Genomic DNA, 12098 nt, shown 5'->3' on the forward strand with positions numbered 1-12098 from the left:
AAACACAGCGTTAAAATATTTTCTACACTTCTCTGGTCAAAAATGATTTATTTTACAGTATCTGGAAAATACTGAGCCAGAATATTAAATATTTGTATAGTTGAATAAATCTTTCCTAAATACAGGAAGTAAACAAACAAATTAAAAATAAAAAAAATTAAAAAAATAAAAACCAACCCTGCACTTTACAGCATCAGTTTGAAACTGCTGTGTCTGCCAAGTGGCAGCAGCAACAAACAGGATGGAACAGAGCACCAAGCAGAAGAGCACAACAGTGAGTAATGGTTGGAGGCAAATGTGAACTAAATGCATTATTTCCTCTGAAGTCATCTAGATCCACAGATACTCACTACTTTTTGCATTTCCTGTGCAACATGCAGTAGAAAATGGTAGTGCCGATAAGCTATTTCACAAGGTTTGGTTTATTTATTTAGTATTGCTTAAATACCCTTCTGGAAAATATCTGTAAATTGATAAATGTAGAGGATGCCCTTTTAAAAGAGTGTCACAGGGTCACTACAGCCTCCTTTAAGGTATCTGTAAAGAGCAATAAGGTCACCCCTGAGCCTCCTTTTCTCCAGGCTGAACAAGCCCAGCTCCCTCAGCCGCTCCTCATAAGGCTTGTTCTCCAGGCCCCTCACCAGCTTCGTCGCCCTTCTCTGGACCCGCTCAAGCACCTCGATGTCCTTCTTGTAGCGAGGGGCCCAAAACTGAACACAGTACTCTAGGTGCGGCCTCACCAGCGCCGAGTACAGGGGGACAATCACCTCCCTAGCCCTGCTGAGCACTCAGTCTTTAAAAGAGAATCATTTTAAGGAAGTATTTGCCATACAATTTTAGAATAAATCTATTTGATGAAAAAGCAAGTAAGTAAAACTACTATCAGTAGAGAACTACACTCAATTCTTTCAACTTTACACTGTTTCAAAAGTAAATCTTCCACTGTTTATCACTGCCTCTGGTATTTCGTACTGCATATGAAAAAAAAAAAAAGAAAACAAAATAACAGAAAAAATAAGAAGAAAAAAAGAAATTTTGTGAACACCCATGCTCAGTTCTATCCAAGAAAGAAAAAAAATATCTTATTTTTCTGGTTAACCAACTACTCAACTTTTTAAATGACCTTTTAAAAATTCAAGCATGTGTGATCCAGGCCTTGAAAATTTCTCCAGTAACCAGTACAGTACACAGGTCTTATGTTAATATAAGGATGCCTCACTTTTATGTTTCACAACTCACTTGGACACTTACAGAAAAAAGAAAGAAAGCGGGATAAATATTAGTTTGATGATGCTGTATACTCTTTCTTCTTGTGTAATTGCTTAGATGTGAAGCTAAACAGCTAAGAGTTGTCCTTTCATTTGTGCTGTACTTGATTAAATATATGATAAAGTTTTACATTTGTAAGGAGTGTGTGTGTGTGACCAATGTATTTGGTCTAATATGTAAGACAGGAATATAGGAATTGAAGATCATCCACACAGGAATGTTTTTACTTCATGCTAAAGCACAAAAATAAATAAGTAAATAAATAAAATCAACCTTTCATTTCTTAAATACACTACAAAAGGCATCACATACCTATTCTCTTTTAATTAGAAAATTACTTTCATATAAAAAAGACATTAATCTTTCCATTACAGCAAAGCAGCAACCTATAAGCAAGCTAAGATCCATTATTAGTTCCATTTAGCCATAAAAGCAATACTTTGTAATTAACACAATTAAAAAGACAGTATAGTTTAATGCTTTTTCTTCATGCATCAGAGAACTATAGCTTCAGTAAAGAAAATTTTGTTGTTCCATAACTGAGCTCAATGATCAATTTTTATGTGGTTAAAAACATTAATATTCAATTTAGACAAAAAAAGACCTTATTTTTTCTTTTCCAGAAACTGTAGTGACACTGCCCACCAGACATATATAAATGTGATTGACTCATTTTTTCCTTTGTAGCTGCATGCATTATCTGACACTGCTTATCAAACCACGTAAAAGGGAATGTACAAATTAGGTTGAATATAGTAATATTTACTGTAGTTTTTAAAATGTACTGCATTCACCAGAAACATTTCAGCTCCTATATTATAGGAGATGGTTCTTCAGAGATTCTCACCCAGACTTCTTAAAACATACCCAACATGAATACTGAATGATTCAAAACTTCTGACAGAAATTCAGTGTGCAAAAATCTCAAAAGGTAATGTTAATATTATGATACTCAGTTTATAAAGGAGTAATTATCTGAGTTTTCCAAAGCCAATACTTAATTTAGCATAGTCATTAAATAATTATCATAAAACTAGCTTACGCTATAGGCTACACTATGAAAAATGCTAACCTTCATATGATAAATGCAGCTACCTAAATTCTACAACATTTCAAAGTCTTTTTTTCAGTTAACTCTAGTATTACTATGGATGCCTGCGTACAGAAGGCCGGTACCTATTATAGAAATGCTTATCTTTTTCAATTTGAATGCAACTGTAGAAAAGGGAACATTTAGCAAATGCAAAACTTAGCATTTGCTGCCTTAGTGAAGACAGTATTCTAAATATCAAAATAGAGCCATTACTGTACTTTTTTGTTGACTTTTTTTTTTTTTTTTTTTTTTAACTTTTTAACTACCTTTTATATAGCAGTATTAATAGCCTTGGATACATTGCAATAATCTGGAAAATCATCCTCATAAAATCAATCAATCAATCAATAAAATAAAATTAAATTAAATTAAAAAAAAAAAAAAAAAAAAAAGGGAACACTAGTTTTGCTAGAGGAATTCCCTAAAAAATATTTAAATAATTATCAATCTTCCATAAATATTTTTGTATTCCATTTATAACTTCTATCATATGCCTATATTGCAGTAAAACAACCTGAATGCATAATTTCTTAACATTAAGCATGACTGTCCCACCTGGACACAGTCAAACCACCTGCATTACATATTTGTTAACAGTTATTAAAAACAAACAAACAAACAAAAAAAAAAACACTAATAAATACACTGGGAGCACCATTGTCCCCCAAAATACCAAGCAACTGTTAAGTAAAAACTTTGTATATAATTACATGTATTTAAAATGATTTTTATATTAACATTATTGGTAAAATTGAAGTAACACTTTTTATATATTCTAAAGATGAAATATATTTGCTCCTTATTAAGGGAGAAATGGAGAAAGGAAATCCCAACCCCCCAAAAAAACCTAGGCCCACAGAACAGCACCTGAAGCAGAGTTCCTTGACAGGTAATTCACTGAAAATCACTGTCCTTGAACAGGCAGGGTGGAAGAGGCACACACCAGTGGAAGTATGGGGTTGAGATGTGGAAAGCTTTCTCAGGTACAGAAGGCAGCACCTCTTAGAGCCCAGGTTCATTTGCAAACAGAGAAGACAGGTCCTGGAACTAAATAATGCATTTGCCATCTCTTTTCTCCTCTCTGAAAGAAATACACCTGTTTCTGAAAGCAAGATTGTTTGTTTGTTTGTTTTTGCCAGAGGCGGAAGGTACTGGAAGATATCACCTGCTAGGATAATTCCTAGCTTTTTGTCTACATGTATGTCACCCTTGTAAATTAAATTAAAATATATCTGCTGCGACTAAACCTCAAATAATTAAATGAAAAAGCAGAGAAAATATTTAGAAAAATTGGAAATCAAATGAATTCAATGTAGTAATATCAAAACCAATCAAACAGCTACAAAAAAAAAAGGGGGATATTGTTGGTAATGGAACAGTAATATTAAATTTAAGTAAGTAGTAGGTTTTAGCTTATGCCTTGCTGTTATCAAATAGAAGTGTGAATGCTCTACTATGGTATGCCATATTAATGAATTTGCTAGCATCTCCTCCAAATACAGTATCAGTCTGATATACATCCTGAGTTCTTAACTAAAAAAAAAAAAAATATTGGATAAGTTCTAGGTAAAATGGAGAAATGCAAACAAAAATGGAACAAGCCCATTTAGATAAAACCTAGAGGTACAATTAGGGTGTGAAAAACAGAATAAGTTAAAGACAGCTGTGTATAAAATCTGGTTGGAAAATAAAATTTATGGTTATTAAGGATGACAAAAATACTGAAAGCAGAGTAAATGCTAACTGCTGGGAGGACGTTCTAAATCATAAAACTGACTAGGTAAAAAAGAACTCTTACTGAAGGCTGAGAAATGGAGCAGCCATGAGATTTGTCAAAGCTTTTTAACCATCCTGCTGACTCCCTTACCCTTCATTCTGCTAAATGGTACTGAGTCAAATTCTTCTGCTTACTCCCATTATGTATTTCATTATTAAAGCTGTCACTGTATGTGATTCAGTTTGAATTCATCCATCTTGAAAACCTATGACATAGAACTGTATTTTGGATGAAAAATGTGCAATGTATCAACTAATTCATATATTTTCTTTAAAGATTTCAGTCAATACATCTGTAGAATGCATTTACTATTTTCACATTGACCTCATCTGGTTCCTCATAGTCACCCTGTGATTGACTGGTCCACACAACTTTCTCCTATTCTACTGTTTCTAATGAGAGCTGATGAATTCTCATGAATTGAGAGAGATGAATTCTCAGCTGGAAATATAATTTCTTACTATTAAACAAGTATAAGGTCTTGTACCTTGTAACATTACATTTCAACTCATTTTCACTGCATCAGGCTTCAGTGGTTTTCAATCCCTCTATTACAGCAACCCAACATTTTCTCTTTAATGTATTGTTCTCTTATTTACTGGTCAATGGAGAAACTTCGCTAATAACTCCTTCTCCAAGTGATATTTTCCTATTCCATTGAACTTAACCTCCTTTTTAGCCAGTTCCTTATTCATTTCATGATTTTACTGTATATGATATACATATCAAATATCATACATATGATATACATATCAAATGCTTTACTGAAAATGATCAGAGTATTTCATTTCTCATTGCTTCTTCAGTTATCTAGAATCTTTGTTATAGACCTAGTTTTGTTTGTCCCTCAATTAGAAATAAATCAATTTCAGATAAGTTGATATTTTTTCTTATACAAGTATCTTTCTGATATCTTTCTAAAGTATCTTCATAACTTACTGAAACCAAACGCAAAATAGTATCATACCTTTGAGAATTAGCAACGAAACTGGTCAATTAAATCTCTCTTTTTTTTTTTTGAGATTGTTTTGTTCTTCAATGTCATATCATTGAGATATATGTATCACTACTATATATATCGTTACCTTTGTTTTAAGCTTAATGTATTTAAATCTCTTATATATGTCCAATAGGATTTTTTGTAAGATACAGACGGTGCATTCAAACAAATGAAAAAAAAAAAAAAAATCACCTTGCCCTAAATAGCTTACAACCTAGAATACATGAACATATACACAGTGATTGGGTACTCCTGCATACATTTATAAAGCTTACAGCTCTGTATGCTAATACAGAGGAAATCACCATAGGAAAATTTTCAAAATTTAGTGACCGATATAAGTGAAAGCAACTAAACATAAATAATTCTGAAGAAGAAGATATTACAATATTGCAAAATAATGATCAACTACAGTAGAGTAAGTGCTTCCATTTTCTTAAATTTTCCAAGGTGTAGTAATTGAATTGTGAAAGATGGAAAAAGAGTTTTCAAAGCTAACATTTTACAAAAATATCCTAACAGCAGCAGGGATAAATCAGTAGTGGAACCTTACCATTAAGCGTTATTTTTTCATGAGTCATACATTTTGGGCTGTCATTTTTTTGTGTGATTTAAGCTATACCTATATTTTTGTAAACCAACATATAAAACAGTATCATTGTATTTTTAAAATACAGAGGAAGTATAGCAAGAGGAGAAAAAAAAGAGTAGCTCTGTAGTGCTTTAATCCACCTTCCTGTTTCCTTACTCCTAAGTACAATGGGCACATAACATGGGAATGGAAACATTCTGATGCTCTAAATAGAGCCTATTTATAAAAAAAAAAAATAAAAAAAATAAAAATCACCTTTTAAAACCAAGCAAAGAAGCCTTTTGTGCATGGACTACAGTAAGCTCTGAACTTAATGGATAGTGTACAAAATCTAGCTTTAAGAGTTCAGAATGCGTGCTTGTAGGGCATTAGTTTTTGCCTTTTGCTTTTCTATAGCTAACTACAAAGTTCGTCTTTTGAAAAAATAACCTGTAACTACATAGAATATGTACAAGTCAGTGCTTTTCAAAAGATATAAAACGTTCTCTTTTGGCTCAGTTGTGTAGAGCCTAAACACCTATAACATGCAGCAATTAACATCAATAAGTCCTAAAACCTCCTAGTCTAGACATACGACTTGTATTGGCTGATAAATTTTGAAAAGAATTTGAACAAATGAAAAGTAAATAGTAAAATAAAATGAGTATGAAATCTGAGACGCAAAATGAACTGTTAGAAATTTTATGATTTTTTTTTCATTCAACAACAACAAAAAAATCTAAGTCTGTAGTTGATCAACAGCTGAATATAATCCGTAAACAGAAAACTCCAAATGAAGGAAGAGTTTTCAATGAACATCTGAACGTGTTAAATCTCTCAGTTAACTGTGAAAAATATGAGAATGCTGCCATTTGGCTGTGGCAAGTCTTACCATGTCATTCCTCAGTGCCTTGTAGTATCTGAAATATAACTACAAAATGTGCCTTTCCCATTTTTGGCATTGATCTCTCAAAATGACATAACAAAAGCTTTTTTCATCAGTGTCATTTTCTGTTTTTTAAAAGCAATTTTAAAATCAGCATGCCTTACTATTAACATGTCTAATTTTGTCAGCTCAAAAATTAAATGATCAAGAAGTTTTCCTGTTTTCATAAAGCACAAAATAGTCTTAACATGCTAGACCAATGAAAGTATATTGAATTTCCCTTTGCAGTGTAATGAAACTGTTTTTGCTGTAAACATTTTTTTTTCCCACAAACTTAAATAGGGCAAAACATAGCTCATCCAACATAAGAATTTTGATTGTACATTTCAAATTAAGAAAAGTACATACATGAACTGATAGGCCAGAGTTAAGTCTGTCATAGAATCATAGAATGGCTTGGGTTGGAAGGGACCTTAAAGATCATCTAGTTCTAACCCCTCCTCCCCTCACACACACATCCCACCACCACAGGCAGGGATGCCACCCACTAAATCAGGTTGGCCAAGGCCCCATCCAGCCTGGCCTTGAACATCTCCAGGGATGGGGCATCCACAACTTCTCTGGACAACCTGTGCCAGTGCCTCACTACCCTTACAGTGAATAATTTCCTCCTAATGTCTAATCTAAATCTATCCTCATTTAGTTTAAAACCATTCCCCCTTATCCTATTATTATTGACCCGAGTAAAGAGTTCTTCTCCATTTATTTTTTTTTTTATATAAAACTACTTTAAGTATTGCCAGGCTGCAATGAGGTGTCCCCAGAACCTTTTCTTCTCCTTTCTTCAAAAAAGTAATTTTAATATTAAAAAAAATAATTTCCAATAAACTTCTTTGTCCATCCATTCAACACAAACAATGCAGCACAGAATCAGCATAGCACAGAACACTGATGACCCTGAATTTGTGCAAGAGTTTATAGCACCAAACTCAAATTAATCGACAAGATAGAATCCAGCTGTTAATGAGATGTAGTTTTCCAATACATTCAAAACTTAGTAATTATATTTATATAATAATAATATTGTATTAATTACTGATACATCAAAAGAAATTTAGACAGATTTTTTTTTTTTTTAAGGGCAGCAGTGAATATACACTATCCTATGCTAATTTTTCTATGGACAAACTGATTTCTTTCATAATGACAGGTTTGTTTTCCAAAGCAAATGAGACCAAATGAAGGGGAGCTTACAATCACATACAGACAGGTACAAGACTGCAGATTTATTTTTTTCTTTGAATTTGTCATAAACAAGTTATTCACATAGTTAGTAGAATGTTTCAGCTTGAGAATTAACACAAGATAGTTCATGCGTAGCTGTTCTCTAGGTCTCATGCCAGCAAAGGCATGCAAAGGTCTTTTTAAAAAGCTAAGTTCTTTATTCATTAAATTAAATGCAAAATACCTTATCCCAGCTCTTTGGGGAAAATTATATAAATAAATAAATAAATAAACACACAAAAAAAATAAATTAAAAAATCAATATGATATTAATATGATATTATAAGCCTAAAAAATTCTCCTAAAATTCTCATAAATCCACAGCCACCCATATAGGATTATGTGATAGTTCAAAAGCCTCTAGTATCACTGCTAAGTGCTTACAGCAACAAGAGAAGACAAAAAAAAAAAAAAAAAAGGATGATAGCATAACAATTAATCATTTAATTTCCAAGTAGCATAGTCCCAATATAATATCCAATACCACAGTGGCTTTTTCATTTTAAGTTAAAGCCTATGCTTTGTTCTTTGTGTCATAAGCTTAAGCATGAAACATGATAGTTAGAACAGTCTTTGGAGGTGTTGATTCCAGCAAAAAATACTGACCCTAGAGAAAGTGAGGTGGTGAAAATATTCACAGTAGTGGGAATATTCAGGATCTTGATGGTCAACCATTTTTAAATAATAAAGAACTTAATGGAAAAACTATTCAAAATAATTTATTATTTTTATTTTAACACCATTAAAGGAATGGAAAGCAATCTGATCGTCTGGCAGGGTAGTATCAACCTGGCTAGGATTTGCTTCATTTTTATTTTTTTTTTAACATAAACAAACATGAAAAGCCACAGTCAGTTCCCCTATCAAAGGCCTGTGGTCCTTGGTATTTACGGGAGCTTTGAACATTGAGGAAGAAGTACAAATGTTTAAACTTCACACTTTAATTAAATGATTTTTGCTCATTATGTCCATTGAATCAAACTGCTCCTTGAGACCTTGTGTTCCTTCCAAGTCTACACAGACTCCAGTTATAAATGAGTGCCACAAGGACTATAATGATTCGATTAAGTCTTCATAAAAATCAATAAAACATATACTCTCACTCGCTCTGCAGGGCAGTAGAATCATTAAAAAGTAGTTCAGAAGCATCGTTCATGGAAATATGAGTAGCCGTTGATTATTTAAGACTCCCTTGTCATTGTATACAGAAATGCAGAAGTTTCTGTGTATCTGTGGGCTGCACCTCTCTAGAGGTGCATCATGCTAGAGTAAGAATTGCCAGATATGTTAGCAGCAGTGATGGACAACCCGTCCATCACATACATTCATTGGGTTTCTCAGGTAACTACTCTATCACTGTTACCTCGTATCAGTACCTGAAACAGACCATTGAAGAACCATTTTGTGAAGAGAAAACATACAAAATAAGATAATTGAAAAGATATATCATTTAAATCTATGAAAAACTGCATGAAATATTTATATATATACATTATGTAGAGAATATATATATATATATATATTATGTAGAGAAAAAAATACATATATATATTATGTAGAGTGATGATGTTTTGCCAGGAATGTCAGGTAAACTGAAAATGTCCAGAAACAGTATCATTACTGTTCACTAAGAATATTTACAATAGTACAGATAAAGGGTTCATCCTACAGACTGGCTGGTTACGAGAGTCCCTGGAATCTACAAGATGCCATACAATCATTACGAGAATTTTATTTCAGCCTAGAGGAAAACACAGGCCAGGAAAGCCAACTCATGAGTCCTTTGGCTTCAGTGTCTTCTGCAGCAGGGGAAACCAGTAATCTAACCATAGCACTGACAGTCTGTTTGCCATAGGCTATTTATTAGGGATTTGAGCATCCTGATTGACAGACTAGTTCTTCCCTGTTATGAAGAAGAACGGAATTCGAACTTTTATGAATTTCCATCTCCTGGAAGAGATAGTGAATGAACTGGTAGAAAATAAATCTCTCTCCCTTCTGCCTCTACTATCATCTCACCAGACTGAAACTGCTTCTCCAGCCTTAACATCTCCTTTCAATATGTTCTGTAACTGATTTTCTGCATCATTCAATGAATCCTGAGGGAAATTTCTAAGTGTGATGGGTTAGAATTTGATTTGATGCATGTTACTGGAATTGCTGATCTGAAAGTAGTCAGATACGGTATCTCAGGTTTATGTATATATATAAACTTTCAACTTTTATAGTCTACATACTCAAAGTTACACAACAGTCTACTTCTATCCTATAAAGCTCTAGTAAATGTTAATTTTGAAGTTCGCTGGGAAGATAATCTCAGAGGAAATGAAGCAGTAATTTCCTAATAACCTATTGCCATTTCCAGACTTCAATACCATTTGGGTATATCAAAAGGTATAATTTAGGATTGGTAAGATATGATTAAAATATCTGTACTCTAAAAATATTTTCAAAAGCAACAGAAACCATGACAGTCCAGAAAAATATGATCAACATGCTTACCTGGAATGCCACATCACTGTCGAAGAAAATATGTCCTTCAGGGTGCATAGGTAATGAGTTATTCCAATCATACCTGTCATGATATGTGATATGACACCTACAGCTAAGACATCTTACTTGTCCAATTATTTCTATGGACATACATATTCACCATGCATCCATAACATTGCAATGATGAGGAAAGGTATCTGACAAAGGAAGATTTTCCAAAGAGCAAACCACAACACAGAAGAGAAAAAAAGCATATAAAAGATATTAACAGAAAAAATCTGGAGGTAGAAATATTAATGCAACAATTCAGAACACAGATTGGAACAGTACATTTGCTTTCCCTAAAAATATATATACATATATATTTATATATATTATATGCAATGTAAATATTCCTAACATTAAAATTAAAAATAAAAAAATATAAAACATTTAAGAGTGAATGAAAATTTCCTAGTTACTTTTACATTCACTTTAAAGGTGGGCTTTAACAATCAAGAAGAGAGAAAAAAAATATATACCATATCATAGTACATCCTGTTTCTTTGTGGGAGGAACGTTGTTCACCTTTACAAAATATAATGCACAATTCCCAGAACATCTCTCTGATTTTCCTTAACATTTCAGTTTCCTTATCCACATTGTCAAGTCTCTGAACAGCTTCAGTCTGGTACTTCTATGCATCCTGCAACTTCAACGGATTTCATTAACTCTTTCATGACATGTTCCTGTTCTCAGGAAATTATCTATAGCAGAAATATATATTTGAAAATACTTTTTTAAGATTGTAGGTTCTGGAAATTCTGAGTACTGTAGCAATTGAACCTATGGAAGAAGGGTAAAGAAAGGATGCATTCACTTACTAAAGTCATTGCAAATACATGCTTACTTCATTGGTCTTGTAAAAATAGGGAAGTGTACTTACAGCCCCATGCTGTGAATTCCATGGATCTTTCATCAGGGGCATATATGCAATTGCACAGATACTACTTTCTTTAAAAGATGAACAATTGTAAGTATTAGGGCAGAAAATGTCCAAATGTTTTTGTTTTTTTTTTTTTGTTGTTTGTTTGCTCTGTATTCTTTGCTTTGCATTGTTTTCCAAAACAAAAATATTGAAAATGTTGCATTTTCTCATTTGAGTTTTGGGTTAATTATCCATTTCGTAGTTTCTTCTCAGTTTTGGAATGTAGGCAGAAACAAATAGAAAAAATGGATCATTCTGCTCAATGCACCTCTGCTGCACCATAATCCATATTGGATGGCAACACCAATTCCAGAAACAAATGAGGAAACAATTCAATGGGACCAGATCAAGCTACAAACTCTCAGAGCAGGGCTGTGCTTGCAGCTGTGAGAAGACAAAGCAGAGCTTCTGAATAGACCAACCAGCCAAAGTGGAATTTATCAAGGTAGATAAAACTCTTAAAACCAGGATACTTTCCCCCAGGGAAGCGCTTTGAAAAATGCCTATTATTTGATGCAATCTGTTCCACTCAAAAGACAAAAAGATTGCTTTTCAATAATACCTTCAAAACACATGTCTCTTCAGGAAAAAAGTACCTGTGAAGATGATACCTTGTAGAAAGCCAAAAAGGAGGCTGAAATCCAACAATCTCAGTGTTACCCTGCTGATCTAAAATCACTCCAAAATATATCCATTCAAATTACCTGCATATGCAAACTTACACAAGATCCTGACAGGAAACCTAATGAGGAATAAAA

At 33.1% G+C, this 12098-nt stretch overlaps 1 protein-coding gene across 11 annotated transcripts in view; it reads right to left on the bottom strand.

Annotated features, from left to right (window-relative positions):
- Window positions 1-12098, bottom strand: part of FSTL5 (follistatin like 5) — a 402914-nt gene that overhangs the window by 84674 nt on the left and 306142 nt on the right. The gene's annotated exons all lie outside the window — the stretch shown is intronic.

The sequence above is a fragment of the Anas acuta genome, chromosome 4, assembly GCF_963932015.1.
Source record: "Anas acuta chromosome 4, bAnaAcu1.1, whole genome shotgun sequence".
Lineage (NCBI taxonomy): Eukaryota > Metazoa > Chordata > Aves > Anseriformes > Anatidae > Anas > Anas acuta.